The sequence below is a fragment of the Lontra canadensis genome, unplaced genomic scaffold (genome assembly GCF_010015895.1).
Source record: "Lontra canadensis isolate GAN:19392208 unplaced genomic scaffold, GSC_riverotter_1.0 scaffold48, whole genome shotgun sequence".
NCBI classification, from domain to species: Eukaryota; Metazoa; Chordata; class Mammalia; order Carnivora; family Mustelidae; genus Lontra; species Lontra canadensis.
Window position 1 is genome coordinate 695,389 of NW_022631042.1, and position 20,500 is coordinate 715,888.

A 20,500-nucleotide genomic window follows, 5' to 3' on the forward strand; every position below is an offset into this window, starting at 1 on the left:
CAATCCTTTTTGACTAATCCCTTATAGTACCAGGAGTTTCTCTGATAATTCCTTTGAGCTTCAATTAAGACAGATCAATTTGGACTAAGATAATAGAAGTTTCCTGACCTGTTGATACTATTATGCTTTGGAGTGTCAACCCTTGGAGGATATATCCCCATTGTTTTTCTTTTTGAACCAAACAACAATGTAAATTCACAGTCTCTAGGCAGAAATGCCCATACACCACAATTCTCACACATACACACCTATAAACTTCAAGCAAATTCTTAAGTTTTAGAAGTCATTCTGATTGTATTCTCATTTTCTACAGAAACCATAGCCTGGTTTGAGGCTTAGTTTGTTGAGCATTCAGTTAATGAGGCCACAGTTAGGACTTTGATCTCCATTTTAGAAAGTTAGTTTTTCTTTTTTAAACATTTCTTACCCATGGGAAGCTGATTCACATGATGCTTACTATCATTTCTCACGAGAGAGCTAGAGAATGAGATAGATCAAAGAATCACTAAAAAAACAAATCAAAGTACATGTTCTCCTACAGTGGGTCATTAATTGTAGTGGAGCAGAGCCCATACTCAGTAAATTTTTCAGATGTTGCTGCTGTTTCACACCATGCTCCCTCCTTTTTACCCATCACTACCTTGTCATCTAACTACTCCCTGTGGGCTATGCCCATTATGCACTCCCCTTATCAACAAGCTCATTCCCTTGCTGTGATGGCACTGTTTGAAAATCACTGGCATAGATGTTAATTTTTGACAATACCAGATATTTTCTGTAATTGCTTCTAACACCATGATAAGGACTGAAGAGTGAATGATCTTAATATACAAAAAAATGACTGCAGAAAACAAAAAAATGTATCGTCTTTTATCAATGCCACTATTCACCCATTATCACACTCAGTTTACATTTCTGCATGTATTTATCTGAATAGATAAGAAGCAGGGACACTAATGATGATGATCTTAGGAAAGAAGTGACGGCCTTTTACTGGAGAAATTCATAGGAGGCAGATAGTAACAGATCCCGTTTGCTTTTCGTTAAGAAAAGGAAGTGCAATCTGTCTACACTCCATTTATTTTAATTAATTTAATTTTTTTTATAAACATAAAATGTATTTTTATCCCCAGGGGTACAGGTCTGTGAATCGCCAGGTTTACACACTTCACAGCACTCACCATAGCACATACCCTCCCCAATGTCCATAACCCCACCCCCCTCTCCGGACCACCCTCCCCCCAGCAACCTTCAGTTTGTTTTGTGAGATTAAGAGTCACTTATAGTTTGTCTCCCTCCCAATCCCATCTTGTTTATACCCCCAAATGCAAGTCAACAGCAAATCCTGTTAATTCTAAGTTACGTTAAAATTAAATACAAAATGGAAATCAAGGTTGAAATTTCCCAAGCAGACAAAATCAATTAAGCCACATAAGCAAGACTTAATTTAGCCTATTTTGCAAAACAAATGAAACGTGGGTCACCTTTCATAAATACCTCTGAATACCATTAAGGCAACTTAAACTATTCCCCCAAATTAGCATGAAGTAACCACTTTTAACCATTTCCCTATTATTAGGGAAATGATAATGGTATAACCAATCACTATAAGGAATTAACAGTGATCTAGTGGTTTTAATTTTGCTATTTCTGAATTTTTGACCCTTATAAATGCATTCAGTAAGCAAGCACTTTGTCATTTCTGCCAGAACCATCCTGTTATAAGGATGATTTCACTTCAATTTTGTCAATATCTTCAATAATCCATTGACTTTAGGATTACTCTATTGCACAGCAATAGTGATCTTTTAAAATGTTACTTTATGCTCAGAGTTCTTTGATTCTCCTCTGTCTCAGAGTAAAAGCTCAAGTATAAACACGGCCTTAAAGACCTATGTGATCTTTCCCATCAACCTCCCAATTATTTGAATTTAAGTCTACCTCACTCCTCTCATTCATTCAGCTTCTTACTGAGGACGCATGACTTCTTTCACAGACATAGGAATACTTGCCTTCATTTTCTTCTGACTTTAAAAGAAATTAAAATGTGTGAAAAATTTCTGGCCCTTAGAAGTTACCATCGGCTGTAGATACTTGGCCTACAGTGCCTCGTAGACAGTAGCTCCTGCTTTCTATGCTTCCTAATTTCTAATTTCATACTCATTAAGGAATATCTGGAATGTGATTCCTCCAAATAGCCACATATATGTTGTAAAGAATAATTATATTACTTAAAATGGGGCTCTAGGGTGATCGGTCAGATGTGATAATGGAATAACATTGTGGAGAGGAACTGTAAGTAAAAAAAAAAAAAGTTATTATACTCACAGTCTTAGAAGGGGAGGTACAGCAGGCAGGAAACCATGTGGGAGGAGCTCCAAGGGAGCCAGGGCAGCATAAGGACCCATAGGTAAGTGCTTCTGTTGGGAGGCATGTAGAGTACATAAGGAAAAGATAGGAGCATATTTCATGGGTACACTTGAATGTCACAAGGTCATAGTTGTGGAAATCAAGGAGGGGAACTTGTAGCAAAGACCAGCCTTATTACAGTGGTGCACCTATTCACTGGGATATTGAGGAACCAGGGAATATGAAATTTTAAAACTTTATGATTTACAAGGTTCGTTTCTAGAGGTATCCTCTGCCAAAGGTCTTCTTTGACCTTACTATAAAAAACGTCTCAAAGTACATCATTTCTTCATCCTCCTCACTTACCATTTTTTGCATTGCATTTTTTAAGAACTGATACATTTTATTTGTTCATTTATTGTGTTTTCTCCCTAAACATGAATGAGTGCTCTATGACAAAGGAATGTTGTATTTTGTGTATTACTTTTCCTCAGGCTCCTAAAAGTGTACCTTGAAATAAGCTTCAGCATATAATTTGATGTTCAAAAAATAAATAACTTAAATTTTTTTACAAGTGGAAAAGAATAAGGTAGTTTCTTACAAAACTAAACAAGTGTTTCCTGTACTACCTCACAACTGTACTCTTAGGAATTTTTGTAAATAAAAAAGTTTTCATAATTTTATTTATGTTACTCTATAAAAATGAAGTTGATTTTTTTTTTTCTAGATTGATATTTACCTCACAACTTTGCTGAACTAATAAGTAACTTCTAATAGTTTCTTCTGTGTTTTAGGAGTTTCCATATAAGAGATCATTGCCTCTGTTTTAATTATTCCTTTCCTATCTGGGTGACTTTTTTTTTTTTTTTTTTAGATTTTATTTATTTATTTGACAGAGAGAGATCACAAGCAGGCAGAGAGGCAGGCAGAGAGAGAGAGGGGGAAGCAGGCTCTCTGCCGAGCAGAGAGCCTGATGCAGGGTTCGATCCCAGGACCCTGAGATCATGACCTGAGCCGAAGGCTGAGGCTTAGCCCACTGAGCCACACAGGCACCCCTGGGCGACTTTTATTTTAGTTTATTTTAGATTAGTTTTATTTTATTTATTTACCTCCCCAGAACACCCAGTTGAATTGAAGTGGCAAGAGAGAATGATTTTATCCTGCTGCTGACCTTAGGAGAAATACACTCCATATTTCACCCTTGGCTAGCTCTGAATTTTTCATAGATGCCTTTTATCAGAATGAGGAGGTTCCCTTCTAGTCTTAGTTTGTTGAATATTATTTATTTATTTGTTCAAAAGGTTAGGTTTTGCCAATATTTTTCTGGAGTCTATTTAGATAACCATGCAGATTTTTCCTTTATTTTATTACTATGGTGATTACATTGATCAATTTTTTTAGTATTAAACCAACCTTGTATTTCAAGGATAAATTCCACTTTGTCATTATGTGTAATCCTTCTTACATGTTTTAGAGTTGATTTGTTACTATTGTGTTGTGCATTTTTTAAAGGCATTAATCTGTAATTTTTTTTCCCTTATTTTTTGCTTGGTTTGGTTATTAGAGTATATACTGAACTCATAGTATCCATGGGGAAGTGTCCCCTCTTCTGTTTTTTGGAAATGTTTAAAAATGTTCGCTGTTAATCCATATTTAAATGTTTGACTGAATTCAATAATGAGGCTATTTTTTTGCCTGAGCTTTAATTTGTTGGAAGAGTTTTAATTGCCACTGCAATTGTTTTACTCATTAGGTCTACTTAGATTGTTTGCTTCTTCTTGAGTCAAATTTTATACTTTGCATCTTACTAGAAATTTGTCCGTTTCATCTAAGTTATCTAATTTGTTGGTATGTAGTTTTAATAGTATTCCCCTATTTTTATAGCATTCCTCTTTGTTTCCATAATGTCACTAATGAGGTTCTCTCATTCATTCTTAATTTTAGTAACTAGTCTTCTCTCTCTTGCTTTCTTTTTCTTTCACTCTCTTTGCTTGGTAAAACTAGCTAAAGGTTTGTCAATTTTGTTCGTCTTTCCAAAAATCTAGTTTTGATTATGTTGATTTATTATATTTTCCTACTCTCTATTTTATTAATTTCCATCCCAATCATCTTTATTATTTCCTGATTTCTGTTTGTTTTAGGTTTAGTTTTATCTTTTCCCCCAGTGTTTTAAAGTTGAAGTTATTGATTTAACATCTTTCTTCTTTTTTAGTACTGCAAATGCTATTTTATTCCCAAATAAACTCATCTTTTTGAGCTTGTGTAAGTTTACCTTTTTATTTAGGTCAACAGTATGTGTATGCAGAGAGAGAGAGAGAGAGAGAGAGAGAGAATATGGAGGAAAGGGGGCACATGGAAGAATGTAGATTTTAGCCAGTGAAGTCTGGCTTATCATGTTGATGTTAAGATTTGGTAATTCTATTAACTGAGACAAGTTGCTTGGCTTCTATGAACACTCATTTCCTCATCGGAGGAACTGTAATTCATACTTGAAGTTTTGCTACAGAAATCAAGAACTATGTACATTTCTCAACATGATACCTGGAGAAAAATAGTTTTTCAATTACTTTTATATAGTATTTATATCAGCAAATGTAACTTATCTTTTATGGAGACAAAAAGTAATGATGTAAAAACATTTGTATCAGAGGGGACATACACATTGAAGACATATACACATAAGATAAGACATACCATTCATCATATTTATAATGTGGAGAAATAAAATCATATTCCTAAAGGAAAACTAAGTAAATTATTTATATGTGGTAATTCATGGTTTCTGATATACTCATGGGTGCTATTATTTTCATGATAGTTAAAAGAAATAATAAAAATCATATCAGTTGCTTTTCTCAGAAGGGGTATCATAAGATCATTAAAAAAATTTTTACTTATCAGGTCCTATGTCCAAAAGCAATTTTTTTTGGTATATGAGTTATTTGTTCTCCTTGATAAACAAACAGGATTTATTTTTAATAAATAAACTATGCAAACATTATATGTTCTTTCTTCTTTTTTAATGTGTCAGAACCAAAAACAATAACAGAATACCACATACATCAAAAATTTTTGAATAGCTGAATACTCAAATAGTATGGGTGGTACCTAGTATTTTAAAATAAATGCAGAACAAATTTGAAAGTAGTGGAAATAAAAGTTTTTACTGATCTCAGTAAAGAATAAATATTGTTTTCCATTATCTCAAACTTGAAAATATGAACTGCATTAGGAAGACTTTTTTAAAGAGTAGAATATAGTGAAAGAGAAGAACATTTCTCTAAATATAACATATTTATTTTAATGCAGGACATCTGCTGTCAAAACTAATCCTATACCAAAACAAAATGATGGTAATTACTTAACATTGATGAGATGGTAATTTTTTTGGCTGCCACAAAAGGATTACAGTCAGAGCTTTATGATTTTGTAGGGATAGAAATTATACTGAAATTATAAAGGACAATAAAATTTACTAAGTTTTATCATTTTGCTATTAAAGAAAAAACCTAAAGAAAAAACCACAAAGGCTAAGTGATTGAAGACTACAGAATACACAGTATTAAATAATGTTAAATCATTAAATAATTTTTCCAAAGAAGATAGACAGATGGCTAACAAACACTTGAAAAGATGTTCAACATCACTAATTATCAGGGAAATGCAAATCAAAAGCACACTGAGATATCAACTCACACCTGTCAGAAATGGCTAGTATCAAAAAGACAAGAAATAATTTTTGGTGAGGGTGAAGAGAAAAGGTAACTCTCTTGCACTGTTCGTGGGGATGTAAACAGGTATAGTCACTGTGGAAAACAGTGTGGAGGTTCCTCAAAAAATTGAAAATAGAATTATCATATGATCCAGCAATTCCACTATTGAGTATTTGCCCAGCGAAAATGAAAACACTAAGTTGAAAAGATTTATATATCCCTACGTATATTGCAACATTATTTATAATAGCCAAGATATGGAAATAACTCGTGTCTATCAGTAGATGAATGGATAAAAGAAGGTGTGGTATATGCAATAGAATATTATTTAGCCATTAAAAAGAATAAAATCTTGCCATTCATGACAGCATGGATAGATCTAGAATATTATTCTAAATGATATAAGTCAAAGACAAATACCATATGACTTCACCTATATGTGGAATCTAAAAAATTCAAAACAAATGAACAAAGAAATAGAAACAGACTCATGAAAACTGAAAACAAATTGGCAGTTGTCAGAGGAGAGGGATGGGTGAAATAGGTAAAGGGGATTAAGAGATACAAAAATAAAATAAAGTGTTATAAGTAGTGATAATGAAAACTACAGCATAGGGAATATAGTGAAAATACTGCAAAAACTTTGTATGGTGACAGATAGTAACTACATTTATTATGGTGAATACTGTATAATGTATAGAATTGCCAAATCACTATATTGTACACCTAAAACTAATTAACAGTACATGTCAACTATGCTGAAACAAAAATAAATAAATTAACACAAAGAAGTCTTCAAAATGTAATTTTTGACCCAAGTTTTATTTCTCAGCTATATTCTGAAATAGAAGTTTTAATTTTAATGTAATGAGCACTTACATAATTAAATCAGGCTTTACTTAATTTTGTTTTCTAATAAAAAAGTTGTCAGCTTCATAATGAAAATATATGTTTAAGATAGGAATTAGAATATTCATGCAGTTACAGTAGGAAACACTGCTTAGAACCTTGCATTGAATCTTGCCTTTAAGTAATATTGTGGTAGATACCTTAATAAAGTGACAAAACAATATGATTGAATAATACCTAGTTACTTAGTAAGGTATAATTGTATTTCATTAGAATCTTGAGTTTTTTTAAAACATGAGCACTGAATTTTATATGTGAGTGATGAATCACTAAATTCTATTCCTGAAACTAATATTAAACTATATGTTAACTAACTGGAATTTAAATAAGAACTTGAAACTGCAAAGGGAAAAAAAAAGAAAGAAAAGGTATAAATTATCAAAAAATAAATAAACATATTCCTATACAAGTCCCATTTTTTTATTCATACTAGAACAAATGAACTGCGAGATTTACTTTATCCTTCTAATGTTTACTTTTCTTAATAACTAAGGTATATTAATTATTAATTGGTATTAGATATTTATTGATATGTATTTTATATTATTGTGGTATTTATAATATATAATAATGATATGTAATGTAATAATATATAATATAGCAAATACACTACATATTGTATATAATACATTTATCAATTAATTTATCAATAAATTAGTAATATATAACATATATTATTATTAATATATATATATAATACATTATATGATATATAATATGCACAACAGTGCTCAAATCTGGAGAAGGAAACAGGCATTCAGGTCCAGGAAGCAAAGAGAAAGCCCCCCTCAAAATAATTAAAATAGGTCAATACCTCAACATATAATAGTAAAGTTTGCAAATCTCAGAGACAAAGAGTAAATCATGAAAGCAACTCTGGACAAGAAGTCCCTAACCTACAAGGGTAGAAACATTAGACTGGTTGTAGACCTATTTTCAGAGACCTGGAAGGCCAGAAAGGACTGGCATGACATATTGAGAGTGCTAAATGAGAAAAATATGCAACCAAGAATACTATATCCAGCTAGGATGTCATTTAAAATAGAAGGAGAGATAAAATCTTCCAGGACAAACAGAAACTAAAAGAATTTGTGATCATTAAACCAGCCCTGCAAGAAATATTAAAAGGAATCCTTTAAGTGAAGAAAGAGCCCCAAAGTAACAGACCAGAAAGCAACAGACAATATATAGAAACAGTGACTTTACAGGTAATAAAATGGCACTAAATTCATATCTTTCAATAGTTACTCTGAATGTAAATGGGCTAAATGCCCCAAGCAAAAGACACAGGGTATCAGATTGGATAAAAAAGCAAGACCCATCCACATGCTGTCTGCAAGAGACTCATTTGAGACCCAAAGACACCTCCAGATTGAAAGTGGGGGAGTGGGAAAACTTTATCATGCTAATGGACACCAAAAGAAAGCTGGGGTGCCAAGCCTTATATCAGATAAATTAGATTTTAAACCAAAGGCTGTAATAAGAGATGAGGAAGGACACTCTATTATACTTCAATGCTCTATCCAACAAGAAGATCAGACAATTGTAAATATTTATGCCCCTAAAATGGGAGCAGCCAATTATATAAACCGATTAATAACAAAATTAAAGAAACACATTGATAATAATACAATTGCAGGGAAGTTTGACACCCTACTTGCTGCAATGGACAGATCACCTAAGCAGAAGATCAACAAGGAAACAAGGGCTTTGAATGACACACTGCCAGATGTACTACACAGATATATTCAGAGCATTCCAACCTAAAGTAACAGAATTCACATTCTTCTTGAGTACACATGGAACATTCTCCAGAATAGATGAAATCTTGGGTCACAAATTAGGTCTCAACTGGTACCAAAAGATTGGGATCATTCCCTGCATATTTTCAGACCACAATGCTTTGAAACTAGAACTCAATCCTAAGAGGAAATTTGGAAAAAACTCAGACACATGGAGATTAAAGAGTATCCTACTAAAGAATGAATGAGTCCACCAAGAAATTAAAGAAGAATTTTAAAATATCATGGAAACAAATGAAAATGAAAACACAACTGTTCAAAACCTTTGGAATGCAGCAAAGGCAGTCCTAAGAGGGAAGTATAGAGCAAGACAAACTTTTCTCAAGAAAGAAGAAAAGTCTTAGATATACAACCTACCCTTACATATAAAGGAGCAGAAGAAAGAAGAGCAAATAAAGCCTGAACCCAGTTGGAGAAGAGAAATAATAAAAATCAGAGCAGAAATCAATGAAATAGAAACCAAAAGAACAGTATAACAGATTAGCGAAACTAAGAGCGGATTCCTTGAAAGAATTAATAATATCAATAAACCCCTGGACAGACTTATCAAAAAAAAAAAAAAAAAAGAAAGAAAGAAAGAAAAAGAAAAAGAGAGATAGAGAGAGAGAGAGAAGGACCCAAATAAATAATATTTTTTAAATAAAAAAAGAGGAGAGATCACAGCTAACACTGAAGAAATACAAACAATTTTAAGAACATATTAGAGCAACTATATGCCAATAAATTAGGCAATCTAGAAGAAATGGATGCTTTTCTAAAGATGTATAAAGTACCAAAACTGAAACAGGAAGATATAGAAAACCTAAATAAACCTGTAATAAGTAAGGAAACTGAATCAGTAATCAAAAATTCCCCAACAAACAAGAGTCCAAGGCCGGATGGCTTGGAATTCCCAGGGGAATTCTACCAAACATTTAAAGAAGAAGTAATACCTATTCTTCTGAAACTGTTTCAAAAAATAGATATGTAAGGAAAACTTCCAAGATCTTTCTATAGCTATAATAATAGATACCTGGTATAATTGCCTTACCAATTTTCATGGCCTTTCTGGTAATCATATTCTGGTTCTCTTTCTCATTTTCACTTCCAGTGAATTGAAGCGGGCTTGAAATACTCATCTCTGAACAAGAACAAACATCCAATCCTGACTAACCAGCCCATGTATTTCATTATTTTATTCCTGGTGATTAGGTCAGATGTAGCTGTGTACACCAGCCTAAAGCAAATCAGATTCCATCTCAAGAGTTTTGCTTCTATCTCTCCGTGAGTTCATTATATTGATAAAATTATAAGCTTGGAGTTTCTTCTAATCATTTATGACTACATCAGTAAAATGGAATCATACCTGAGAAGGAAGTCACAGGAAAAGAAAGCACATCCTGAGATTGAGGAATTGATGTCTCTTCTTTTTGAATATCTGAATCCAGACATCCCTAAGGCCATACTATTCTCTGCATTTCCTAATTAAATAAAATAATAAATTATTTTTAAGCCAGTTTAATTTGATGCTCTGAACAAAAATAAGAATCCTCATTAATACATGTAGACCAAAAATTTGTGTCCTATATGACAAAATGGAGCACAAAAGATGTCTAGGACAACATTCCATAAATACTTAACTATCTTGGCATGCCAAATATGGCTTTAGTCTCTATATTTTTTAACATAAGTCTTTCAAATATTTAAAAATATTTGAAAGTTTTAAAAGTAATATAAATGTTATCTTAAATATGTAATTTCCATAGATTAACCAGAAGAGAAAAATAATTTTTATATATTTTTCTTATTTCAGCTGTATTTTTTCAGGGGTGTATTTGTTTTATTTTCTAATGATGCATCTATTGTATTTCTGTTATTAAGCACACCAGGTTTCCACTACTAGCCAATAGAAATATTAAATTTCTTAATAGATTTTTTTAAAAGATTTTATTTATTTATTTGACAGACAGAGATCACAAGTAGGCAGAAAGGCAGGCAGAGAGAGAGAAGGAAGCAGGCTCTCCAGAGAGCAGAGAGCCCAATGTGGGGCTCGATCCCAGGACCCTGGGATCATGACCTGAGCCAAAGGCAGAGGCTTTAACCCACTGAGCCACCCAGACACCCCAGAAATATTAAATTTCTTAAGGAAATTGATTTCCTCAAATATGTATATATTTTAAGATTTTATTTATTTATTTGACAGAGACCACAAGTAGGCAGAGAGGCAAGCAGAGAGAGAGAGGAGGAAGCAGGCTCCCTGCCGAGCAGAGAGCCCGATGAGGGACTCAATCCCAGGACCCTGAGATCATGACCTGAGCTGAAGGCAGAGGCTTAACCCACTGAGCCACCCAGGCGCCCAGATTTCCTCAAATATTTAATGACATTATTAGATCTACTGATTTCTCACTTTCCTTTCATCTCAGAAATAAGACTAACAAATACAAATTTATGCTTTTAAACAATGGTTTACCTAGATATAAATGCTCCTAAATTACCTGGCTACTTATTTTTGAGAGTTTATAATTTCTGTAACTATCTCACCATATACTCTATGAAAATGTTTTGTACTTAGAAATTATTGTATCAACATTCTACAAAATATTTCAAGAGAAAGTTTTAATAGAACTAATATTCTATGGAATGAAGTTATATGTAAATGGGGAAAAATTGCGCTAAATAGGTGCCTAAGGAAAGCTGTATGGATAAGAGAAGAACAGATGAGAAAGATCTTTTGGAGATTAGCCAGATTGCGAATGGGTGTCAACTTGGGCAATACTGCAGAGAGTATGTAGAAAGGTAATGGGGACAGAAAACAGTTGACTACAAAATTTCAGGCTTCTTGATGAATTGGAGTCCTCAAAAAAATAGCATGATTTTGGGTAAAGTATTTGCATAAATAGGACAAATTACCAATAGAAAGGATATTATTTCATAGATAGCCTAGAAACAGAAAGAATGGGTAAAAATACAGAAAAAAAATGAAGGTAGAAATTCATGAGACAAATTTAATATCTCATATGTCTGAGTAATATAGAGGATATAGATATTGTAACATAGATAATGAAGATACTGATGGACAATGTTTTGTAAAAGTCATTACATGGAATAGAATAGGGAATCATCAATAGACAACCACTGGGGCTTATGTGCCTATCAAACAGCCTTCATCTATAGGACAGCCATTGGCTTGCCTTTTATGCCTTTATTCATACAGACTTATAAGGTACGTGATGAGACAGGTTTTCTCACCTTGGGCTAGGGATTAATGAGCAAAATATAACAAAGGCATGAGCCAAAAAAACATAAATAATGAACAAAAAGTGCTGAAGTGACGATGATATCAAAACCAGAAGGCAAAGCCAATCTGAGACTCCTTAAAAATGAGCTTTTATCTTGCTCAGTATCACCTTCTGAAGGCCACACATGGTGTTTGACATATACAAAATGCTAATTCATTTTGATTAAAGCCAAAAAAGAATGATTGAGACTGTAGGGAGGCATATAATAAAGGTTATAACTGGTGGTATATGAATCTGACTCTGTCATCAGACATGTTAGGTTTAGAAGTCCCAATATTAAAAAAAAAACAAAAAACTTGTTTTGAAATCCTTTATGCATAACCTTTACCCAGTAGTTCAGAATATCTCCACCTATCCTGTTTACCATATACCTTGTTTGATTTATAAATTCATGAAATTCATGCTATCTTGTCCATGTAGACATTTTAGGTAGTGATATTTAATATAGTTCAACAGTAATGATGAAAATAACTTTTCCAGAAAAGCATTATTGTTAATAATAATTATATGTATACATTATATTATTATACTAAAAAACAAAAATGAGATATTAATATAATAAAGGTAAAAGTATAATTAATATAATATAATATTGTATATTAATATTATATAATATAATATTGTATATTAATATTATATAATATTAATATAATAATACATATTATTATATTAATAATATATTAATATAATAAAGGTAAAAGTAGATTTATAATACAACGGCAAAGATTTAAGATCAACAATGAGTTTCACCAGGTTTACACACTTCACAGCACTCACCATAGCATATACCCTCCCTAATGTTTAGGCAAGCATTATTAATACATAGCCATGGTTTAATAAATTATGGGAAGCCATTTCAAACATTATATGAGACTTAAAATTAGAAATCATAGATCATTTAGAACTTAATCTCCACATTTTATAAATGAGAAAACAAAACACAAAATGATAATTTTATAACATGCAGGTAAACCATGGTAGAAACAGACTATCATCTTGGCTTCCAACTCTAAATTCTTTCCAATTCAACCACTTAGTTTCAGAGTAGGCAAATAAACCCAAGTACAATTTCTTGCTTATTTAACAGGAAACTGCTATCGTTCCTATTTATTCAATGATTTGCTTACATTTTTCACTTAACTTCCTAAAAGCTGTGGCCAGAAATGACATACATGTTTATGTATTTGCTCAGTTTCTTTGAATTAAAAAAATCCTTCCCCTTGCTTCGTGTGACCCTTACAATGACCTGTCTTTTATAACCAGATATTCTACTTTGCTTTTACACTCATTTTACACCTGTTTTGCCAACTGGGTATGTGAGATGAAAATCTCACAGCTAATGAAGATACTAAAACCTTCAACCTGTAGGCTACATGCTACATGCATTTTACATTTGCCAATATATTTCTGGAGCCTAGCACACGTTAAGAATATTTTGATTTTGATAAATAACTAAAGTAAATACATAAATTAGAACTTCCCAGGAAACTCATAGACTTGGAAAAAAATATTATTTGTTGATGTAAGCTACAAGAGTTGGGATAATTACATACTCAAAAAAAAAAAACAAAACCCAAAACCCCTTAACTAATATACTTGGGAAATAAGAACTCAGGAGAGTCATACTAGAAGCCTAAGAGTGACTGAGAAGAGATGTTCACAGCAATCACAGCATTTCACATCCTCTGGAGGACAGAGGATTTTTTTTTCACATTGTCTCATTGAGACTGAAGTTGCTATTTATTTTTGTGTTCTTTGATTCAAAGTTGTTTACAGCAATGTAAAAGGAAGTAAATTAAAGAGGAAAGGAAACAACTGAAAGTATGTTAGAGTCACTCAATTTACTTCACACATGTAATAGTTATTGGCTAAATATCTAAAGCTGAATTATAATTATTTATTATTATTTAGCCTATCTTTAAGGTTGCTACATTCATCTAAATGATGAAGCTTGTTTTTTAATGCATAAATAAAGGTGAAAACTTTTGTGTCAGTTCTTCTAAATGAGGCTGTCCTCTCTTTGAACACCCAAATTAAACATGTATTGCTTAAAGTAAACAGCTTTTCAGAGGACATTACCATGGTCTTTTGGCACTTTAGAGATTTAACAAGTTATTTTTAGTGCTGGCCCAAATCACCTTCTCAATTTTCCTGTCAATCAAATCTATAGAAGCTGGCTAGTACTTGTTATCACAACAATCCCAGTAAAATAGAGGAAATAAGAAATGATGGGATAGACAAAGACATTTCAGTCGGAGAACAAGAAAAAGATCAGGAGTGGCATTTTGCAGAAATAATCTCTCAGAACATAAACTACAAAATAACTGAAGACAAATTTATATGAAATAAGAGATAGAGATAGCATACTTTTCAAAAGTCAGTGGGTTAAAGTGGTGAAATCTTTAAGGAACTATTACATTTTCTCTGTTTTCTATTGAGTTTTCTGTGAACTGGCTGCTTACAAAGGCAGTACATGAGAATACTATGAAGTTCTGCACCTTTTCCCCTCAAGCTAACACATGAGACAAGCTACAAAAATGGCACCACCAATTAGCAGCATCAATCAGCCAACCAACTCCCAAATTCATTTTCTCTTTAGTAGAGATAGTGGCTAATATCTAAGGCATATACATATTAATTATACAATATCTAACTAGCTTAAATATAAAAAGGTTTCAGAGTGAGTTAGAGTATTAATTTTCTTCCTTCTTCCACTTTTTTCTCCTTCTGCCTTTCCCCCTCCTTCTTGTCCTCCATCTTCTCCTTTTACTTATCCTTTTCTGACTCTTTCCTCAAAATTTATAGATATAATATTAATGAAAGCTGGACACTATATTCAAAACTACCATGAGCTTCTCTGAACCAAGTAATCTGTAGGAAGTAAATCTGATTTACAAATCTCTATTTAAAGTCTCATCATTCTAAGATATGTTCAAAGTGTCATTTGACCCACTTTTCTAATCTGAGAAAATAGCAGATATGGGATTGGGTTTTTATAGAATTTGGAAATGAAAAATAGCACTTTTTTCTCATAAGAGGAAATATAAAAAGGAAAGGAAACAGATCGTCCTAAAACTAAGGGCAAGTTCTAAAATATGTCTTTAGTTCTAGCTAGGTTCTGGGGTACAAAAGCAAACAGCAATTTTAGTTGAAATTTTTGGAGGTAGAAAAGGTTTAACACATCCGAGATTCCCAATACCTGCCACCAGAAGCCTGGGTCATGATTCTTTTTGGTAGCAAATATCTAAGGGGTTTGATCAGCAGTGAGGCTCCCCAGTCTGGGTAAGAAATGTCTAGATATCACATCCTTTAGGATGGAGCAAAATAAAGGCTTCCTGCAACAGTAAGAACTGGTTCTGAACTAATGAGATCCACTCTGAGAATTGGGGTTCCAGGGGTGGAGTGGGGGGGAATAAGAAGAGCCATAAGTGTTCATGTTTCCATCTATGAACCATTAATTTTTGCCCAGGTAAAAGCCTAATAAATCAGAGGCTGACACTATGAACCAGGTTATAACTTTGAAAATTATAATAGTTAAATAAAGTAGCAGAGAGTGAATATTCAAATAGTGACTATTTTAATCATGTCATAATAGGGATTGTTAGCATTGTAGTTTATGTTAAATGATTTTTTTTAAGTTCAGAATTTAAACGACAAAATATATGTAAAGGTAGGTGTTGATGCATGTAAAAGTAAAACATACGCTAATAAATAGTTTTTGTTTTTAAAAAGATGAAAATATGAAGTAAAAAAAGATAGAGAATTCAGTAAAATTTGTTGATGATACTTTAAAAACATTCACAAAGCTCCTCAACAGAGGGAAACAAAGACCTAGCACATTTTAGTGTTGACAACGCAAGTTAATATACTAAGAATAGATAAAATTTGTGTTGAAATTTTGTAAGACAGATATAAAAACTATGTTGACTAAAGAAGCTTCTACATGTTTCTTGATTTTTTTCCCCAAATTATCTTCAAACAAATGAAAACTTGTGGCATTTTCTCAAGTTGTAATACCAGAGTTTGATATTTAGAACTAACTGTGATAAATACAGATTAGACCTATGAAAGAGCTGTGTTTATATGTCTGGTACTTGCTACAGAATTAAATAGAAAAATCATAATCCTTTCCCATTGAGAATTGTCCAAATTCATCTCCATGTGACTCAGAGAGAAAACAAACAAACACCAGAGTGAATACTTTCTCCTGGATTGTGAACTTGGTCTACATAATATATCTAGTCTTCAGTAACATTCATTCACATTTTAGTTCCATTTCCTTGATTTCTTCCTGGATTGGCTAATGAATAGTTTCCAGTAGAAATATTTCAAAATGGTCTTGAATTACTGTTTGTAATCTCAGAAAATTACTTGCCTCTATATGTAGATGCTGATGATATGAAATGAGTCTCAATATTGATCTTTGGGCTCCCATAATCCTAATACTGAATTTTTCCCATAATTGGAAATTTTGTAGCTCTAATTAATAAAGTTATTTCTCTATTGTATAAACTTTTTTTTCTATTTTCCTTTTTTGAAGTGACTATTCAAATTTTATGTGAGAAATTTTACAATTCTAGTGGGTCAATAATGAGATTCTTTTTCAAGCCAATTCCTGAAAGAAGAATTTCCACTTTCTGAAAAAAAGTGCAAATCTGTGCCTGTGAAAATCTGGAAGGAAAAATAATGGTTGGTCACCCATTGCATGTAATTTAATTAAATTAAGAAACAAGTATATATGGGTATCGTGTGTGTGTGTGTGTGTGTGTGTTACGTAAAATAAGTCATCATAGGAAATTACACTGATTCTGAAGTTATGGCACATCTTTTTTCTGTTTTTAAAGATTCATTTTAGAAAGAGAGAGAGAGAGAGAACTTGTGAGGCGGGGGAGTGGTGGAGGGAGAGAATCTCACGCAGACTCCTTATTGAGAGCAGAGGCTGATGCAGGACTTGATCCCATGACCCTGAGATCATAGCCTGAGCTGAAATCAAGAGTTGGACAACTAACTGACTGATGATCTGAGCTAAAATCAAGAGTCAGAAAACTAACTAACTGACCCACCCAGGCACCCCTATGGCAAATCTTTACAAAGGATAAACTCTGGCTTGCTATTGCAAGATTTATGACAACAGTTCTGACTTTTCAATATGGAAGAGGAACATTTACAGAAGGTTTTTCTAAATTATTGAAATATCTTCAGGTTAATTTATATTAACTATGAATAATTTTAAAATGTACTTTTTCAGTATGATATGAGAAAATATTTAATCAACATAAAAAAATACTTAGTTTTCATAGAATTTCAGTTCTATGACATTGCTTCACTTTGGAAAAATACAGTTTGCTCTTTAGATATAACAGAGCAAGGAACATGAACAATTGTGTTTTTCTGGGATTCTCTTTTTCCAAGTAAGCTAATAGTGACATATTTGTTAGATTCTTGGCTATAGATATTACCATAGTTCACCATTTAAGGACAGAGAGAGATGAGTGGTAGAAAGTACAAAATTCTTCAGTCCATTTTCCAATAGAAATTGTATGTACTGTGAAGTGTGTAAACCTGGAGATTCACAGACCTGTACCCCTGGGGGGAAAAATATATATGTTTATAAAAAATAAAATAAAAAAAAAGAAGTTGTATGTAATTTTTACTATTTTATTAAAAATGTGGGGTATATTAGGCTATGATTCAGAAAATATAAGTTCTCTAATTTTATAACTAAACTAGTTATAAGTGCTCTAAGACACTGTATTTTTAAAAAGTCATCTTCAAATATCAATGAAAAAAATTAAAGTCAAATATAATATCATGAAGAAAAATAAGTATTTTTTTCTTTAAAGATATTATTTTGAACTAATTTTAGACTCTGGTTGTTAGGTGTACTCATTGTTACTGAATGTCACTTAAGTATTCATTTCTACAGTTGAAGAAAGAGAAACTAGGGAAAAAGAACATTATTGTTAAAATTGCTTGTCATTTTGAATAATGGACTGAAATCACATAACTTATCTGTTTCCTGAAAAGAAAATGCATGAGTTGAAGGGAAATAGGGCCATTAACAGGAAGGAAACTAACTCTCCAAGAAGTTTTGCTTTTAGCTAGGGCATAAAATATTGATCTATAGCTATGAACAAGCACGTCATTGATAGTGTAATTTCTGGATGAAAATGTTTGACCAAAACATTTTGATTATTTATAATATTTTATATGGACTACCATTTTTTAAGATTGTGAAAATTCAAGAGAGGTAACAATTACTAAGTATATATTTAAAATACTTGTCTCCATTCAACCATCAGAATAAAAAATAAAATTCTATCTTTTAACCAATAGTATTGCTTTTCCCAGGAGATAGATTATATATATATATATATTGGAAGCACAAATGTCTTGAAAATTTTAATATATAATTCCAACTAAATCGGACAGACAACTTACCTTTTCTTTTCTACTTGTTTGTTAGCTTGTATGTCTAGAATATCACTAAAATCTTTGAAAACCTATAATAAATGTTGCAATTTTCCTCAACTAAAAATTTCACCCTTTCCTTGTATAACCAGTGCTCACCCTGAAACGAAGAGGGCATAGAAATTGCAAGGATTAAACAACCCTAAATATTCATCCTATGTTCCTTTGTTCCCTCCTAGCTAACATATGATACTACTAGTAAATCAAATTAGATTCTCCATATACAAATTCCCCTCCTACACAAATAGAATATCAAGAGACTGGCTAAAGACAGGGTGGGAGAGAGTCCTCCCAGAATGTAGAACCCATGGTGGAGTTAAAGTCTTACAGGAAATAAACTTTATCATTCATCCATTTGTCATTTAGGCAAAGCAGCGGCAGCCAGGTAAGACTTAATAGCACAATAATCTTATAAAGAGACAACAAAAGGCATACTAGAAAGTTTTATGTCAAGGTAGATGGCACTCTTGGAGTGTATCCATCACAGGTATCTGTGTGTGTGTGTGTGTAGGTATGCATGTATGTACATATTTAGCACATATTATCTCAGGAATGGACAAGAAGAGAATTCTTAAGAACAGTACACCAGCTAATTGAGGTTTCCCTCACTTACATGGATGGTTTATTAGAAGATTGAGTGATTGATTGGTTAATTTACTTATTTACTGACCTACTTAGCTCAGAGAGGTGGGGGGAGAGTATGAATAGGCAGGGAAGAGGGAGAGGGAGAGAGAATCCCAAGCAAACTTTGTGCTGAACACAGCCCAACGAAGGGCTCTATCCCACAACACTGAGATCAAGACCATAAAACCTTGACGAGTCTGACACTTAACCAACTGTACCACCCAGTTGACCCATTTCCATGGGTGTTTTAAATGATTCTGTATGTTCAGCTCACTATTTCACCAATCACAATTGCTTGGGAGATTTGTGTATCTATGCCATCAAAGATGTGCTTTACATATTTTTCTACAAAAATCTTATAGCAGTCTTTTTCAAACATCTTGCTCTTGATAGTGGGAAAAAGGTGGTATTGAGGAGATGATATACAATTGATAGATGACCAATAGGTAGATAGTTGGCTAGATAGATACAAAGATATACAGATATGAACTCTCTGTAATTTACTTTACCTATGCCAGAAGCTATAGAGCCTCTAAATATCTACAAAGGAATATCCCAAACACCAGTATCATTAGTAGTCATAATGCATGCAAAAACTCAAGAACCACTAACTAGGTGAAAGTCAGTTATTCAATCCCTATGTGTTCATTTTGTGTTTTATGTGTTTTTGTTTTGTTTCAATATTTATGCCTTTTATTCTTAAAATCATTGGGCCTGACAATAGATTTCTTTTTTTTTTTTAAATTTTTAAAGATTTTATTTATTTGACAGACAGAGATCACAACTAGGTAGAGAGGCAAGCAGAGAGAGAGGGGGAAGCAGGCTCCCTGTGGAGCAGAGAGTCCAATGTGGGGCTCAATCCCAGGATCCTGAGATCACGACATGAGCTAAAGGCAGAGGGTTAACTCACTGAGCCACCCAGGCATCCCCTGACAATAGATTTCTTGAGGTACATCTGTACACAGCACTAAATTCATCTTCAGTCCTCAGGAAGTAAATCTTGGTGGCAGGGAAGTTGATTCATTCTTTTTCAAGAAACATTTCTCTGTGGACTCCTGTAGTTCAATATTTATTGAGTGCCTACTCTCTGAAGTACTGCTCTATATTAGATACCTCATTGTTAAACTGTTTACACATGGAAAGCATTTGGACAGAGTTCAAACTCATTTGATGGGTTTCTTAGTAATGGCTGCCTTCTCATAGTAACAATTTAAGAAGATATCTTCTGTATTACATTAAATGATACACTTCAGACAAGCTTGAATATAATTCCCTGGCAATCAAATATCTTAGGTTTCAGGAAGTGATGCTGTAGGGCTTGAATTGCTTGAGACATGCTACGATCAAACTGATC